We start from the raw sequence: 18,767 nt of genomic DNA on the forward strand, positions 1-18,767 counted from the left end.
ACCTCAAGAAACTACAAAAACAAAAAACTGTTTAAAATTAGTAGAAATCAAGAAATAATAAAGAGTTAAGCAAAAATAAAATTGAGACTACAAAAAATACAGAAGATCAACATGACAAAAAGTTGGGTTTTTTTTGGTAAAGATAAAATTGACAAACCTTTACTTAGACTAACAAAAAGAAGACTCAAAATCAGACAAAAAGACATAAATTATTACAGACTATTATGAACAAGGATATATCAGCACATTGGAAAAACTAGAAGAAATGGATTAATTCCTGGACACATACAGCCTATCAAGATTGAATCATGCAGAAATAGAAAACCTCAACAAACCAATAATTAGTAATGACATTTAAGCCTTAATAAAAAGTCTCCCATCAAAGATGAGCCCAGGACCTGATAGCTTTGCTGTTGAATTCTATCGTTAGGCAAGAGAAAGAAATCAAGGGTATTCAGTTAGGAAAAGAAGAAGTCAAACTGTCCCTGTTTGCAGATGACATGATTGTATATTTAGAAAACCCCATTGTCTCAGCCCAAAATCTCCTTAAGCTTATAAGCAACTTCAGCAAAGTCTCAGGATACAACATTAATGTGCAAAAATCACAAGCATTCTTATACACCAGTAACAGACAAACAGAGAGCCAAATCAGGAATGAACTTCCATTCACAATTGCTTCAAAGAGAATCAAATACCTAGGAATCCAACTTACAAGGGATGTAAAGGACCTCTTCAAGGAGAACTACAAACCACTGCTCAGTGAAATAAAAGAGGACACAAACAAATGGAAGAACATACCATGCTCATGGATAGGAAGAATCAATATTGTGAAAATGGCCATACTGCCCAAGGTAATTTATAGATTCAATGCCATCCCCATCAAGCTACCAATGAGTTTCTTCACAGAATTGGAAAAAACTGCTTTAAAGTTCATATGGAACCAAAAAAGAGCCCGCATCTCCAAGACAATCCTAAGTCAAAAGAACAAAGCTGGAGGCATCACGCTACCTGACTTCAAACTATACTACAAGGCTACAGTAACCAAAACAGCATGGTACTGGTACCAAAACAGAGATATAGACCAATGGAACAGAACAGAGTCCTCAGAAATACCACCACACATCTACAGCCATCTGATCTTTGACAAACCTGAGAGAAACAAGAAATGGGGAAAGGATTCCCTATTTAATAAATGGTGCTGGGAAAATTGGCTAGCCATAAGTAGAAAGCTGAAACTGGATCCTTTCCTTACTCCTTATATGAAAATTAATTCAAGATGGATTAGAGACTTAAATGTTAGACCTAATACCATAAAAATCCTAGAGGAAAACCTAGGTAGTACCATTCAGGACATAGGCATGGGCAAAGACTTCATGTCTAAAACACCAAAAGCAACAGCAGCAAAAGCCAAAATTGACAAATGGGATCTCATTAAACTAAAGAGCTTCTGCACAGCCAAAGAAACTACCATCAGAGTGAACAGGCAACCTACAGAATGGGAGAAAATTTTTGCAATCTACTCATCTGACAAAGGGCTAATATCCAGAACCTACAAAGAACTCAAACAAATTTACAAGAAAAAAACAAACAACCCCATCAAAAAGTGGGCAAAGGATATGAACAGACATTTCTCAAAAGAAGACATTCATACAGCCAACAGACACATGAAAAAATGCTCATCATCACTGGCCATCAGAGAAATGCAAATCAAAACCACAATGAGATACCATCTCACACCAGTTAGAATGGCGATCATTAAAAAGTCAGGAAACAACAGGTGCTGGAGAGGATGTGGAGAAATAGGAACACTTTTACACTGTTGGTGGGATTGTAAACTAGTTCAACCATTATGGAAAACAGTATGGCGATTCCTCAAGGATCTAGAACTAGATGTACCATATGACCCAGCCATCCCATTACTGGGTATATACCCAAAGGATTATAAAGTATGCTGCTATAAAGACACATGCACACGTATGTTTATTGCAGCACTATTCACAATAGCAAAGACTTGGAATCAACCCAAATGTCCATCAGTGACAGATTGGATTAAGAAAATGTGGCACATATACACCATGGAATACTATGCAGCCATCAAAAAGGATGAGTTTGTGCCCTTTGTAGGGACATGGATGCAGCTGGAAACCATCATTCTTAGCAAACTATCACAAGAACAGAAAACCAAACACCTCATGTTCTCACTCATAGGTAGGAACTGAACAATGAGATCACTTGGACTCAGGAAGGGGAACATCACACACAGGGGCCTATCATGGGGAGGGGGGAGGGGGGAGGGATTGCATTGGGAGTTATACCTGATGTAAATGACGAGTTGATGGGTGCAGCACACCAACATGGCACAAGTATACATATGTAACAAACCTGCACATTATGCACATGTACCCTACAACTTAAAGTATAATAATAATAAATAAATTTTAAAAAATAATAAAAAAAATAAATAAAAATAAAAAGTCTCCCATCAAAGATGAGCCCAGGACCTGATAGCTTTGCTGTTGAATTCTGTCAAACATTTGAAGAACTAATACCAATATTAATCAAACTCTTCACAAAAATTGAAGAGGAGGCAATACTTTCAAACTTACTCTATGAGGCCAACATCACCCTGATATCAAAACCAGACAAGGACACAACAATAAATGAAAACTAAAGGCCAACGTTACCAATGAACATAGATGCAAAAATCCTCAACAAAAATACTAGCAAAGTGAATTCAATACACTAAAAAGACAATTCACCATAATCAAATGAAATTGATCTCAGGGAGGCAAGGATGGTTGGAAACGTGCAACTCATTGAATATGATACATCACATTAACAGAACAAAGAAATAAGCATCATTTCAATAGATGTGGAAAAGGCATCTGATAAAATTAAACAACTCTTTAGGATAAAAACCTTGAAGAATCTGGTATAAAAGAAACAGTAAACATCCTACTGAGTGAGTAAAATTGAACACCTTTCCTGTAAAACAAGGGTGCCATTTTCATCACTTTTATTCGATGTAATACTGAAAGTCCTGGCTAGAGCAATTAGGCAAGAGAAAGAAAAGGTATACAAATTAGAAAGGAAGAAGTCAAATTAGGCTTGTATGCAGATGAAATGATACTATATTTTAAAAAATGTAAATACTCCATCAAAAACCGGTAAAACTGATGAACAAATTCAGTAAAACTGCAGGATACAGAATTAATATATAAAAATTAGTAGCATTTTTACATTTTTTTAAGATTTATAATCTGGAAAAGAAATCAAGAAAGCAATCTCATTTACAGTAGCTACAAGGAGTATAAAATACTTAAAATCAGTTTGACCAGGCCGGACATGGTGGCTCACATCTGTAATCCCAGCACTTTGGGAGGCTGAGGCGGGCGGATCATGAGGTCAAGAGATTGAGACCATCCTGGCTAACATGGTGAAACCCTGTCTCTACTAAAAATACCAAAAAAATTAGCCTGGCATGGCGGCAGGTGCCTGTAGTCCCAGCTACTCTGAGGCTGAGACAGGAGAATGGTGTGAACCCGGGAGGCAGAGCTTGCAGTGAGCCGAGATCGTGCCACTGCACTCCAGCCTGGGCTACAGAGCGAGACTCCACCTCAAAAAAAAAATCAGTTTGACCAAAGATGTGAAAGATCTATACAAGAAAAACTATAAAAGATAATGAAAAAAACTGAAGAGAACACAGGAAAATGGAAAGTATTCCATGCTCATGGATTGGAATAATTAATATTGTTAAAATTACAGTACCATCCAAAGCAAGTTACAGATGCAATGCAATTCCTGTCAAAATACCAATGACATTCTTTACAGAAATAGAAATCTTTAAAAAAATTTATAGGAACCACAAAAGATCCCAAACAGTCAAAGCAACCCTGAGCAAAAAGAACAAAGTACCACATTACCTGACTTCAAAGCACCTTACAAAGCTATAGTAACTAAATCAGCATGGTATTGGCATTAAAACAGACAACACAGATCGATGGAACAAAATAGAGAACCCAAATATAAATCCACACATTTACAGCCAATTCATTTTTTTTTTTTTACAAAGGCACCAAAGACAATGGAGAAAGTCTCTTCAATAAATGATGCTGAGAAACCTGTCTAATCATCTGCAGAACAAATGAAAATAGACACTTATCTCTCATCAAATGCAAAACTCAAAATTGATTAGAGGCTTAAATTTGACACCTGAACCTATATAACTACTTGAAGAAAACTTTGGGGAAATGTTCCAAGACATAGGTCTGGGCAAAGATGTTTTTTGTGTAAGACCTTAAAAGCATAGGCAACAAATGCAACAATAAAAAACAAAATGGAATTGAATCAAGTGAAAAACCCTCTGCATGGAAAAGGAAACAATTAACAGAATGAAGAGACAACCCACAGAATGGGAGAAAAAAAAAGTTTGTATATATATCCATCTGGCAAGAAATTTATGAGAATGTATAAGAACACAAACAACTAAATAGCCAAGAAACAATCTGATTTTTAAATGAGCAAAAAGATTTAAAAAGACATTTAAAAAAGACATACAAATGGCTAATAGATATATAATAAGATGCTCGACATTACTAATTATCAGAGAAATACAAATTAAAATCACAATGTGAGATAGCTCACTCCAGTTAGAACAGCTTTTATCAAAAAGGGAATAGCAGATGCTGGCAAGGTTGTTGAGAAAGGAGAACCCTCATTACGTTGTTAGTGGGAATGTAAGTAAGTACAGCCACCATGAAAAACAGTAAGGAATTTCCTTACAAAACTAAAAATAGGACTGCCACATGATCCAGCAATTCCACTACAAGTATGCGACCAAAAGAAGGGAAATCAATACATCAAAGAAATATCTGAATTCCTATGTTTATGACAGCCCTATTCACAATAGCCACGCTAGGGAATCAACCTAGATGCTCACCAGTGGATAAATGGACAAAGCAAATGTGATAAACACACACACACACACACACACACACACACACACACAGAGGGAGAGAGAGAGACAGACATATACACACACAGAATGAGAATAGAATATTACTCAGCCACTAAAAAAGAATAAAATTCTGTCATTTTCAGCAACATGGATGGAACTAGAGGTTATTTATGCTAAATGATCATAGCCAAACACAGCATGTTCTCATTTAATATGTTGGCTAAAAGAGTGGATCTCATGAAGATAGTGGATTTTGGTTACCAGAGAACAGGAAGGGTAAGTGAGGGTATAAATAAAGGTCAATTAACGAGGTTATGGAAAAAAACAAGACCTAGTATTTGAGAGATGAGTAGGGTGACTCTAGTTGATATCTATTCTACACTTAATAGGAGAGAACAATTTGAATGCTCCTAGCATAAAGAAAAGATAAATATTTAAGGTGATGAATATCCCAATCACTCTTATTTGATCTTCGCACATATTTGAATGTATCAAGTTATCACATGCACCCCAAAACACATACATCAATATATATTAATAAAAAATGAAAGAATAGGTATATCAAGTACATCCTAGGGTTTCAGTACAGGTGTATATTAAATAACTGAGTGCAAAACTATGATCCATACAAACTGAGGAACACTATTGGGCAGTTGTATTTTTAACAATGACATCAATGTTTTTGTGGTGAAATATGAACTGAAAACCTTAAACATTATCCACCAGATAATGTGAATAAAGGATGCCATCCTTATAATAGAAACTTTGCAGAATTTTGAAATAACTTAATCATTAAGCTTTGCAAATACTGTAGTGTACAAGCTTATATCATAAAACCAGAGGCAGTTAAGAGCTGAAAGTACATGGTAAATAAAGGGGCAAAATAGAAGACAGAAACAAATCAGTGAGGCAAAGAGTTTACAATGAAAGTACAATGAGTAGGTGAAATTACAATTTGTATCTTTTTAACTGTCAGCATTTCAACATTTAGTACACCAAATTTAGCAAAACATTCAATACACTTTCAAAAATGACAAAAGCCACTATGTACCTACAGATCTATAATTCTAGGGATGAGCACCATGGAAAATAATAGCTTTTATGTACCATTCCTAAAGATTGTCAATTTTCCGGGATGCAAATCATGTCAAGGATGTCTTTTACTAAATTCTTTGCGGTAAAGTTTTGCTAAAGTTGGAAATAATTGCTGTTAAATCCTAGTTCCGATAAATCATTGTGGTAGAGTGTGAGGTTTGAAAATAATGGAGAAGGACCATTGTAATTCCTAACCTGTAAAAGAATATCAAAACTCCAATTCCCAGAAAAGGAAGCAGGGACTGAGTGATTTAATGACTTAGTGAGTGTCATCTAATAATAGGAAATACAGAATTCAATCCCAGGCATGTCTAATCTCAAAGCAAGGACTTTTTCCCACTATACCTGCCACACGGCCAGAATGTTCTTACACTTCTTACGTGTTATTAAATTGTCAAAGGACTCCTGAATCAAAACTGTGCAGGAGATATTGAAATTGCCTCTTTAACCACTAGATTACAGAACAGTTTGAATAGCCACACCAAAAGATAGAAAATATTCACCATCAAATTGTATTGTTCTCTCTTCAAGAATTCCTGTGTGGTACCTATCTATTCGTTCTCTCTCTGTCCCTCCCTCCCTTTCTCTCCCTCCCTTTCTATCTCTCTTTTTCATATATAGATAATCTCTAATAGTCTCATACTGAAAGTGCTCGGCATCAAAATCGGCATTTCTAGCCTATCTAAATAGACACAACTGATTGAAAACTCAACAAATCTACATCCATCCTCTCCTCAACAATTTCTCACTGAGGAGAGAGGGATGGGAACCTTGAAAAAAATATTTTTTTGGAGTGGAGGCCTTGACAGTTTAAAAACATTTGTGTTTCTCAATGTCTCTTGGCATCAAGCTCCTCGTATCCCCAGAGGGCTGATTAAAGGAAAATACTGTCTTTTTTCATAAAGAATAAAACCAGGAATTTCAGAGTTTATGGCTCTATGTAAATATTAAATATATCAGCAAACATTTATCACACTACAATCTAGAACACTGTTATAGTGTGTTTAGTGAAAACATATGCCAAATAATGAGAAGAGATAATTATCGATTTCATTTTTTTCTACCCATTAGCAAATACTTGTCTATAATGTAGGAATTATAATCTGGATTCTGCCAGCATAAGACATAGCAGATATGGTAAACTTGTCCACTCACAGTTAACGTCTCCCTCTTTTTTACTAACATATTCCGAATTTGTTCTAGGTGGCCCTGTGCCCAGTTCAAGTATTTGCCTTCTGGGACTCCTTTTTAGTGATGAGTAGCCATGTAACATGGGTAGCAGACATCTACTGGTGATGGGGGGCTTATGGGAAAAATCTCCATTATCCTGATGAAAAATGGTAGTCATGGCCAGGTGCAGTGGTTCAAGCCTGTAATCCCAGCACTTTGGGAGGCCGAGACGGGCGGATCATGAGGTCAGGAGATCAAGACCATCCTGGCTAACAGGGTGAAACCCCGTCTCTACTAAAAAAATACAAAAAATTAGCCGGGCGTGGTGGCAGGCGCCTGTAGTCCCAGCTACTTGGAAGGCTGAGGTAGGAGAATGGCGTAAACCCGAGAGGCGGAGCTTGCAGTGAGCCGAGATGGCGCCACTCAACTCCAGCCTGGGCGACAGAGCGAGACTCCTTCCCCCCACAACAAAAAAAAATGGTAGTCATACTGATATGTCCCTTTTACCCTTTTCTGTGTTCATGGCAGCTATCTAAAAACCATTAGGATGACAGACCCATGCTAAAGATGACAGAGGAAAACAAAAACAGGAGTCTGGCCTTGTGAAGGGGATACTCCAATCTTGATTTATTTCCTTATTCCCTTCCTAGACATTTTATTGGGTGAAAAAAGCCCAATTTGATAAAGTTTTACTATATGAAGTTACATTTGATCCCTAAAGTGATTTACATGATACTCAGCAAGATCAGGTATCAGTCATTATCAGTGATTCTAGACCAACCTGAGTGGCAATTCAGGTGATAGTTTGCAGAACTCATTTCTATTTTATTTGATATTTTTATTGATTACCTAATTAAATGAATCAAAATTCAATAATTTTATTTGTAAACAAAAATGATACAGTCCCATAAAAACATAATGGATTCAAAAGGGGTAGAAATATCAACAAATAAGTCTTAATAATAAAGTTGGTAATTTACAGTAGCAAAGAAATAACTAGAGTAGAACATTTTTGTAAATCATTAGGTAAATGTGATTATTACTGTGGTTCTGGAGTTAACAGCTATACAGTAGCAAAGAAATAACTAGAGTAGAACATTTTTGTAAATCATTAGGTAAATGTGATTATTACTGTGGTTCTGGAGTTAACAGCTAACCATATTAACCAGGCTATTAAGTTAAATATGCCTTAGTATTACATGTAGGGGTTGGAACATAATTCTTCCATCCTAATTTGCATTACTTAAACAACTCTTATACAGTATATGTGCGTATTTGATCATTCCATTTTAAAGAAATGCTGAGAAATTAGGCAGCATCCAGAGGAAGTGACAGTGACATAATGACTAAAGGGCTGAAAAGTAAGTCTTACAAGAAAAGGTCAAAATAATTGGCATTTAGCCTGGAAAGCAGCAAAATGATTACTACCCTCAAATTGTATGTTAAGACCTTTTTTTTCTTGATGTGATTCTGAGGTAGACTGAGAAAACAGAAACGAAAAACAACGGAGTAACCTTTCAGAAGGCTCTCACCTATTCAATACAAATGTGTAGTTTTTGAAAGCTACTATGAGCCAGGCCCCGGACCAGGTAAATAAATCATGGTTCTTTCCATTAAGAATTTCACAGACTTATACAGGATGAGGATGGTTGTATTCCTTAGAATAAAGGCTAAGTTGCTTTTACAACTTAGTATTATAAAACTGGATTTTTTTTTTTTTTCATTTGATAGTCCAGCCAGTCAGAGCTGGTGAAGTAGACCTGCTGTAGAAGGTTTGAAGACCCAGTCCTCCCTCCACAATTCTCCACCCTTGAAAGGTCGTGTGCGTGTCTGTTCACCCACGAAAGAAGAAGACACCAAATGGATGGCATCGATTTCATCTTAAGTAAGTGAGGAGTAAGTTACCATTAAACTCAACATTCCATTGTTCTGAATTTAGTCATATTAGCATGCCCAGGTGCAAGGAGGGTTGGGAAATATTGCCTCTAGCTGGGCAGTCATATGTTCAGATACAATCATTCTATTATGGAAGACAGAAAAATGTTGGGAAACAACTAACAGTTTTCTACACATATGAAATATTGGCATCTCAGTATTTTCATTCTTAAAAATTATCTGGAGAGCAACCAACAATGCTGCTGGATAATTAAGTTATACATTTTCTAAAATCAGAAGGTCGAGAAGAGCCAACTCTCTAGCTCTTGCATACACTATGGTATGTATAAGCGTTGGAGTTGTTTTTTAGTCATTTCTGACTACTCGTTTTTAAAATCTTTTAGTCCCTGAGTATTTCTATCTGTGCAGATGTATAGACAATCTGAAATTTTTGAAATTTTGTAAGTGCAGCATAAAATCAAAGAAGGAAGTTGGTCTTGGGCCTCTATCTTCACCCATTTGCTATGAGGTTTCTGGTCCTGGGGAAATCTTTTCCCTGAACCATTGAAGAGTTCAAGTTGTGATTCTATTCATCTCTTCTCATGCACAAAGCACTTCAGCCACCATATTTTTATCATCTAATTAAGCTCTACCATAAAATTTTATTGAAATCTCTCTGTAATAATTATTTTTCATCTACACATTTTTTGTATTTAGTTTAAATTAATCTTCTCTACAACATCCTGTCTGATCCTGACATTGTAGGCAGTGCGCTGGCAAGGTCTTACATGATTTAATAACATTGCCTGGCTCAGGATGAATTTAGTTCAGTTCTTACAGTTCAAGTTCCATAAAGCATTGTAACAACTTGATAGTATATCGCAAGACTGTTAAAATAATCAGTCAGCGTGGTGGTTCATGCCTGTAATCCCAGCATTTTGGGAGGCTGAGGCGGGCGGATCACCTGAGGCTGGGAGCTGGGGACCAGCCTGACCAACATGGAGAAAACCCTGTCTCTACTAAAAACACAAAATTAGCTGGGCATGGTGGCACATGCCTATGATCCCAGCTACTCGGGAAGGCTGAGGCAGGCAAACCGCTTGAACCTGGGAAGCAGAGGTTGTGGTGAGTCAAGATCGCACCATTGTACTCCAGCCTGGGCAATAAGAGCAAAACTCCGTCTCAATAATAATAATAATAATCAGTCCAAAATCCAGGCTCTCAAGAGTCCTTCTAATCAAATTGTAATTTATTTGTGAGTAGACATAATTTGAAATAATAGATCACATCCTGCATCATCCTGTAAGTGTTGTTATATTTTGCACATTAATATACATGTCCTTTAACTTACTCTATAACAATTGGAGATAGAAATTCTTTGAAACATCACAAATATTTGTTATTAGATTAAATAAATGAACAAATATTTATTAGATCTATTGAGTGATTAAATTTCATTTTATCTACCTGTAAAACAAATTTTCAAAAACAATTTTATTCACAAAATACTCTTTCGCATCAAATGGTCAATTAGACTAAATAATTTTTTTAATAAAAATATTCTAGTAAGTTCAAACAAAATTAATTTGACTGCTTTTTGTCCTGATTGATCGATTAGTCATTTGAGCCAAGGTATTCATATTGATTTCATGTTTAGTTAAAGCCTGTGTCTCCTAGAGTCCGAGTTCTACTAACGTCCGTCTAATAAAATCATTACTTACACAGTCTTAATATACTGAGACTCAAATTATGTAGTACAAAATAATTTAGTCAATCAGATATCTGTGGCTAAAATATGGTATCCTGAAACTTTACATATTTGGAAATTATAGCCTTAACACTTGTAAGACTATTTTAAATAATCACAGAAAATAAAATGTAATATTATGGATATATAACTAAAACCATACATAAAAAAAATTTGCCTCTTTATGCAAAACTTAAGTGATTCTTTGCAAATTTATTTGGTTATTTTTAATATAACTATAACAAATTTTCAAATAATTGACTCAGGTCTGTCTGTACAATATCCAGAATATGTGACTGCCACTCATTTTCCCCATCTTTTTGATTGACAGTTGCCTAGACTAATGCCAATATGATTGGATTAATTCTAGGTTTCAATGCCAACTCTATAAGTAACTGCATTTTTACATTTCTGATACTGTAACAAATGGAAATATGGAAAACAGTACATCTGAAGCATAGCAAGACATTTAAGATGATTTACCATAAAAACCTCAAGTTTAAGCTTTGAATATCAGCAAAATTAAGATAAGTTTATAAATGATTAAAAATAATTATAACCATTGCTAGTAAGAAAGAAAGTGTTTAGTCATGAACTAGAGAGGTCTACCCTATTCAATATTGTTTCTACCTATGGAGACTTTATAGGCATACTAACAAAATTCTTGATAAGGGATGCGAATTTTAAAATGCACTATATTTTCATATGAAGATGTCAAAATACCTTCAATGTCTTTTGTGCTTGTTGACAAAAAGAGTCAAACTCTAAAATATTTTTAGAGATTTATTTTGAGCCAAATATGAGTGACCATGGCCCATGACAAAGCCCTCAGGAGGTTCTGAGATCTTGTGCCCAAGGTGGTTGGGGTACAGGTTGGTTTTATATATTTTAAGGAGGCATGAGACATCAATCAAATACATTTAAGAAATACATTGGTTTGGTTCAGAAAGGTGGGGCAACGCACAGCAGGGGCTTCCAGGCTGTAGGTAAACTTAAGCATTTTCTGGTTGACAATTGGTTGGGTTTGTCTGAAGACCTGGGATCGATAGAAAGGAAATGTTCAGGTCGGGCACGATGGCTCATGCCTATAATCCCAGCACTTTGGGAGGCCGAAGAGGCAGGTCACCTCAGGTCAGGAGTTTGAGACCAGCCTGACCAACATGGTGAAACCTCATCTCTACTAAAAATACAAAAATTAGCCCGGCATGGTGGTGTGCACCTGTAGTCCCAGCTACTTGGGAGACTAAGACAGGAGAATTGCTTGAACTCGGGATGTGGAGGTTGTAGTGAGCCAAGATCGTGACACTGCACTCCAGCCTAGGTGATAGAGTGAGATGAGAATTGCCTGAACTAGGGAAGTGGAGGCTGTAGTAAGCCAAGATCATGGCACTGCACTCCAGCCTGGGTGACAGAATGAGACTCTATCTCAAGGAAATATTCAAGTTAGGATAAAAGATTGTGGAGACCGAGAGACCAAGGTCCTTTTGAAGTCTTATAGTGGCTGCCCTTAGAGACAGTAGATGACAAATATTTCCTATTTAGATATTTGTTTGTTTGTTTGGAGACAGAGTCTTGCTCTGTCAACAATTCTCCTGCCTCAGCCTCCTGAGTAGCTGGGATTACAGGAGTGCATCACTAAACCCAGCTAATTTTTCTATTTTCAGTAGAGACAGGGTTTCACCATGTTGGCCAGGCTGGTCTCAAACTTCTGACCTTATAAGCCCCACCCACCTCAGGCTCCCAAAGTGCTAGGATTACAGGCATGAGCCACCACGCCTGGCCTCCTATTTAGATCTTTAAAAGGTACTAGACTTAATATCTTAATCTCTTCAGGATTGGGAGGGCCTGGAAGGAAAAGATCTAGCTATGTCAATGGAGATTCTTTACAGACGCAGATTTTCCCCCACAAAGCTTAGCTTTGCAGGGCCATTTCAAGATATGGCAGGGAAACGTGTTTGTGGTAAAATATTTTGATTTTTTTCTTTGTTATGCCAGAGTCAGATTGGAAAGTAAGTCATGATATACAGGGTTAAATAAAACTCATTCTGATGAGAATTTATGGTTTGTGAGAATTTGTGACTCACCAGACCCCTTAGATAGGAATTTGGGCAAAACGAAAAAAAATATCAGAGATGAGTCCTTACGCTGAATCCAATAAATCAGTTGCTAAGACTTCAACTTTTCTCCAACATCAGTCCAATTTAGGTATTGTTCAGAACCAACAATTGACAATAAAAGACTTTAAAATGTAAATGGACATTTTCTAAATGAATAGAAGTACAATATCTCAAACCGAGATGAAGCATGATCACACTCTACTTTCATTGGGAGTTTATGACTGAAGTTTTTATTACAAATGTTGAAGCTTACAGCAAATTACATGGTAAACTGACTTACACAAGGGAAGATTCAAGGCACGAGGCATGTTAATGCTACAGGAGAGAAGATTTGAGGAGGAACCTGAAAAGAATGATTCCTTTATTCTCACAAGAATGAGAAACTCCAGATTGATATAGAAGCCATTTAACAGAAATGTAAATTTTATGAGAAAACAGCTGAAATTACAATATTTATCAAGCTATGTGATAACTTGCTTATTCTGAAGTAGTAGAAGAAATCATGAAAACCTGTTGATAGTGTTCTATGTTTCAAAATATTCTATGCTCTTTAAAGATACATAAACATAACACATAAAATGGGAAAATACACCATGTACAAGTAGTTAATGTTACATAGAGAGCTCAAACTATACATGTTCTAAAATCCTAAGACATAGAATAAAGCAATTACAATGTCTTGTCATAAAGTCCATAATAATATCTAATGATTCTTTGTATTTCTGTGGTTGTTTCCTTTTTTGTTTGTGCTTTTATTTGGGTCTTCTGAGTTTGTTTGTTTGTTTGTTTGTTTTTAATATGGCAAAAAGTTTCAGTTTTGTTTATCTTTACCCTCCAAAAAAAAAAAACAAAAATGCAAAAGTGCTTTTGTTGTGTCACCTCTCTTCTGTATTTTATGATCTCGATTTCATTTATTATTGCTGTCATCTTTATTTCTTGCCTTGTACTAATTTGGTTTTGGTTTGTTTTTGCTTTTCTGGTTCCTCGAGTTACATCATTAGGTTGTTTATTTGAAATATTTCAACTTTGTAACGTAGGCATTTATTGCTGTAGACTTCACTCTTAGTGCCAATTTTACTTTATCTTATAGATTTTAGTATGTTGTGTTTTGATTTTGATTTGTTTCAGTATTTTAACATTTCATTCTTAATTTCTTCATTGACCTATAGGTTATTCAGGAGCACGTTGTTTAATTCCCATGTGTTTTTCTAGTTTATAAGGTTCCTCTTATTAATTATTAGTAGTTTTATTTTCTATGGTCTGTAAAGACACTGGGTATGATTTCTACATTTTTGAATTTATTCACCTCTCTACGTCCCCAGGAACTTACTCATTCTTACATTTGAGTTGTGGGATATTACTGGTAATAATCTTGGTGATAGATATTTGTTTTTGATTTTCTGTTCTGGGGAGTGAAGCAAGCTTGCTTCTCCACCACCATTTTGGAAAGGAAGAGCACAGATATTCTTTAGAAAGTATGAGAAATTGTTATAAGGTCTATGCTAAGCAATACTATAATACGATTATTGGATTAGTATTAGGAGACAATTCTCCACAGGTCTGTTTTACTTCTGTGCACCTTGTGAACAGAAACAGTGATAGTCTTTGTTCCAGATAATATTTGCAAGGATATTTTTCTAACAAACAGTCTTGGAAGATAGAGATGGTCTTTTTTACTGCTTATAGGGAAAAAGGTGTTTTTCTCCAGGGCAAAAGGCAGTTATGCCCATTGCACATTATAAAACAATTAGATTTCTTAAATTCAGTGTTGTTCTCCTGTAACAGAGCCCACGGCATGTGCAGGTGTCATCTGCCCCTTTTCATGTCACCTATGATATTTGGGATCTGAGGAACTGATATAAGAAAAATGATATGTCCTAGCTATTGCTATTTTTAAGTAATAAACTGTCATTTGTCCCTGACCCAGGAGTCTCATGTGTTCTGCCAGCATCCATGGCAGACTAACGTGTTAGGTTGCAAATAGGGTAAAACCCAAGTTTTTCACATTTGAAATACAGACAATAGAATGTGTTTAGAAAGAACAGGAACTTCAGAATCAGACTATTTCACATTCAAATTTGATCTCTGCCTCTATGTGATCATAGGTAAGTCTAAAAACTTTTCTAAGTCCCAATTTTCTCACCTGCAAAATGGAGGATAATAATGCCTAACTTTTAATATTTATGAGACTATTAACAGAAAGCACAAGTAACATGCTGATATTTTGCCTGACACATAGAAAAATATAATGAATGCCTATCTTTGTCTTTCCCTCTTTTTTTCTTCCCCAAATCTATGTTAGTAATTCTACTCAGGAATATCAATCAGCAGAAGATTAACTTGCAATTTATAAAAGCATTTATTTTGTATTAGTCTCTCTATCACCTGACAGGATGGTCAGCCAAGATCTGCAGCTGCACTGCCTGGCAGGTGAGGCTGTAGCCTGGTCATCTAGTTAAGAGCTTTCTAATCATTAATGAATCAAGTCCAGAAATGTTCCTATATAGTGTTAAGATAATTGGCAAAAGTGTCTGGAGAGAAATGATTGGGCAGCATCTTAGTAAAGCTACTCTGGCAAGTCGAAGATAAGAAGGAAGAATGTATTTGCTCTTTTCTTTCTTTTTCTTTCCTTTTCTTTTCTTTCTCTGCCTGGCCCCTCCCCCTCGCCCCCCACCGCTCCCTGCCTAGGGGTTTTCTTATCTTAGAAATTTATCTGAGGCAAATTTCTCAGCAAAATTGTCTGAAGCAATTGTCTCTTTCTCTTCTGTCTCATCATTTTCAAAAGACCTGGATATGGTTCAAATGATTCTTCCATCTGTTTCTTCTCATTCCATGACCTCAATCCTTTTCCTTAGAGTTATATCTCCCTTGAACACTCATTACTGCCTGGGAACTGACTCAAGGTTGCTTGCCTCCCTCTGAGTTGGTGATCGTGCTGTGCCAGGTTCTCCTGAGAGCAGGGAGGTTGTGCGAGTGCTGTTCTGACAGTTTCCGGGCAACCATTTGTGACTCTATCTGGGTCTTACTCCCAGAATTCCATGTGTTCACAGGCCAGTTTATGTCATTTGCCTTCTAGAACAAGGCTGGGGCATATTATGTGGAGAAAAAAGTGACCACAGAAAAGAAAATATTTATCAATAGGAAGATAGTCAATTATGTAATATGCCCCTACTGCTAGATGTTTGTTGTTGTTTTCTCAAGTCTATTGCTATCATAAAAAAGTATTGTAATGAATTACCACTTACATATATCACGCTGTATACATGCATAGAAATTAGCAGAATCAATTCTTAGGAGTAGAGGCTGATAAATCAACAGTGAAGGCATTTTTATTTTAATGGTCGTTCTCAAGTTGTCTCCACAGGGTCTCACTATTTTACACCCGATAGCAACATATTAGAGAAGTTACTTTTTTCACAAACCTGCCAATAGAGTTGTACATTTTAGGTTCTTGTCATGTCTATTATAGGTTAAAAATTATCTCTTGGTATAGTTTTGGGTTTGTTATTCCTTTGTTCTGATCCCAAAATCAGATTTACTCTGAGATTGACTAGGCTTTCATATATTTAAGGGACATCTGTTTTTTTTCTTTTCTTTTAACCTGTAAACATCAGGTTCATATTTGTCCATTTTTCTGTTGGGTGCTGGTTTTCTACTACTTAGTTTTAAGGAGCTTCCATATATTCTCTCTGTGATGTACATGATTTGAGAGTTTTGTAATTTGCTTTGGGTTATAGTGTTTTAATCATCAAAAAGTTGTGCATATCTATGTCTTGTCTATATCTATCGATGAAGTTGAATTTATAAAACTTTTAATGAATTCTGGATTTGAGGTCATAATTTGAAAGGCCTTTTCTCCAAAACTACGAAGATATGACCCTGTATTCTCTTCTAGTATTTATGTGGTCTTGTTTTCTCTTTTAAACTTAATTACCACCTGTCCTGTTGTCTGTAACGTGTGGCAGTCCTCCATTGACTAAATTTGGGGTCTCAGTGAGAAAAGAGTAAATACATAGTATGGAATAAAAATAATAAACATATGAGTTCATTAATTTATTATTTTCAATGTTTTCTTTGGTAAAATAAGGCTTCAACATGTTATGAAAATGAAGGATAATTTCTTGTTGAATTTTTGGATAGTTTGTGAGAAAGCACAAATATTTTTGGAAGAGTAGATTATATGACGAGCGTCCTTGGTTTCTTCAAAGTAGCTCTTTTTTTTGTGAAAGGCATGATAATCTACTTTCAGACAAGAAAAGACTAGAAAATATTTAACCACATCCAGGTATTTTCTCATTTTAGCATAGAGGAGAAAAATTGAGAACACGGACTTTGCTACCAGGCACTTCTCCCTACTGGCTATGTTACTCTTGGGAAGTCATTTAACTTTCAGCCTCAGTTTCTTTATAGGTAGACTATGGAAAACAATTTTTTCTTCATAAAGTGTAGAGGGTTGCATTACATAAAGTGCTAAGCAAAGTGGCTGGCATATGGTGAAATTCAATTAATAACTATTTTCAGTTATTGAAGTTGAATTTTATTTCATGTCATTTCATAATTTTTTGAAGATTGAAATATGATTAGTAATATAACCATTTATGTTAAGCAGAAATAAAGGAAACACTGAAGCATAAGCTAATATGAATTTTCAAATGTGTTGTCTCATTACACTGATTGAAAATAGTGGCCGGGCGCGGTGGCTCAAGCCTGTAATCCCAGCACTTTGGGAGGCCGAGACGGGCGGATCACGAGGTCAGGAGATCGAGACCATCCTGGCTGACACGGTGAAACCCCGTCTCTACTAAAAAATACAAAAAACTAGCTGCACGCGGTGGTGGGCGCCTGTAGTCCCAGCTACTCGGGAGGCTGAGGCAGGAGAATGGCGTGAACCCGGGAGGCGGAGCTTGCAGTGAGCTGAGAGATCCGGCCACTGCACTCCAGCCCGGGCGACAGAGCAAGACTCCGTCCCGCACCGCCCCCCCCCCCCCCCCCAAAAAAAAGAAAATAGCAACTCTGGTCTATGAGATGAGGCCTTGGAGATGCTTATCTCTAAAGTATCCAGAAAATAACCTTGAAAGAACTCGCTGGCTGATGACCATAATTTGGTTAGTCCTACATCTTTCTAGTGGAGTCTAAGGTGAAATATACAAATCAAGTGATACATTTTGAAAAAGGCCCTGCTGTGGCAGTATCCTGCGTTTAAAGTATACATCAGGCTTTTCTGGAGACACCTCGAGATGGATGTTTGATGTATAGTGTCACATTTTTAGACATGTCCCCAAGGGTTTATTATTCTGTCTCTTCATTCTTGCACTTTAGCAGCTAGAAATGGCTTTGTTGCTTGAAAATCCTGTGATACCTCTTTACTATAAATTTAGATTTTAAATGCCATTGTTATTTGGTGAAGAAATGTGCAAATCAGCATGTTCTTTTTAAAGTGCATTTTGGCTAAATTATCTTAACATATTTAATAGCTCTTAAACAAAAGGCATGCGTAATAATCACATTCCTATTTTTGTTTATGCTACCTTGCCAAAACTACAGGAGACAATGAAAAGCAACGAATTGTTCTAATCTCTGAATAGTAATAAATACTTTGTTAGTGTGGCTTTTAGAATTTGGCTTAGTTCAAACTACTGTTGGAGAGCTAGAGGTACAGAAATGTGAGTGGTATTAATGAAGCAAATATACATTCACAAATACACAAATAAGTAACACCTGTTCAGACAGTGGCTAATTGTTTTCTGTTGATAGAGCATTTATCTTAGCTGTGGTATTGAAATGTTGGCTAGCAATAAAAATAACA

General features: G+C 36.2%; 1 long non-coding RNA gene across 1 annotated transcript in view; it reads right to left on the reverse strand.

Moving 5' to 3' along the window:
- The window catches only part of LOC123567552 (uncharacterized), a 35,601-nt gene extending 19,673 nt beyond the window's left edge, over positions 1–15,928 (reverse strand). The window contains exons 1-2 of the long non-coding RNA XR_006690555.2: positions 15,636–15,928; positions 15,347–15,604 (exon numbers count right to left, since the gene is read on the reverse strand). This is a non-coding gene — a long non-coding RNA (uncharacterized lncRNA). The remainder of the gene's footprint in view (positions 1–15,346; positions 15,605–15,635) is intronic.
- Positions 15,929–18,767: the final 2,839 nt, after the last annotated feature.

This window comes from Macaca fascicularis, chromosome 11 (assembly GCF_037993035.2).
Source record: "Macaca fascicularis isolate 582-1 chromosome 11, T2T-MFA8v1.1".
NCBI classification, from domain to species: Eukaryota; Metazoa; Chordata; class Mammalia; order Primates; family Cercopithecidae; genus Macaca; species Macaca fascicularis.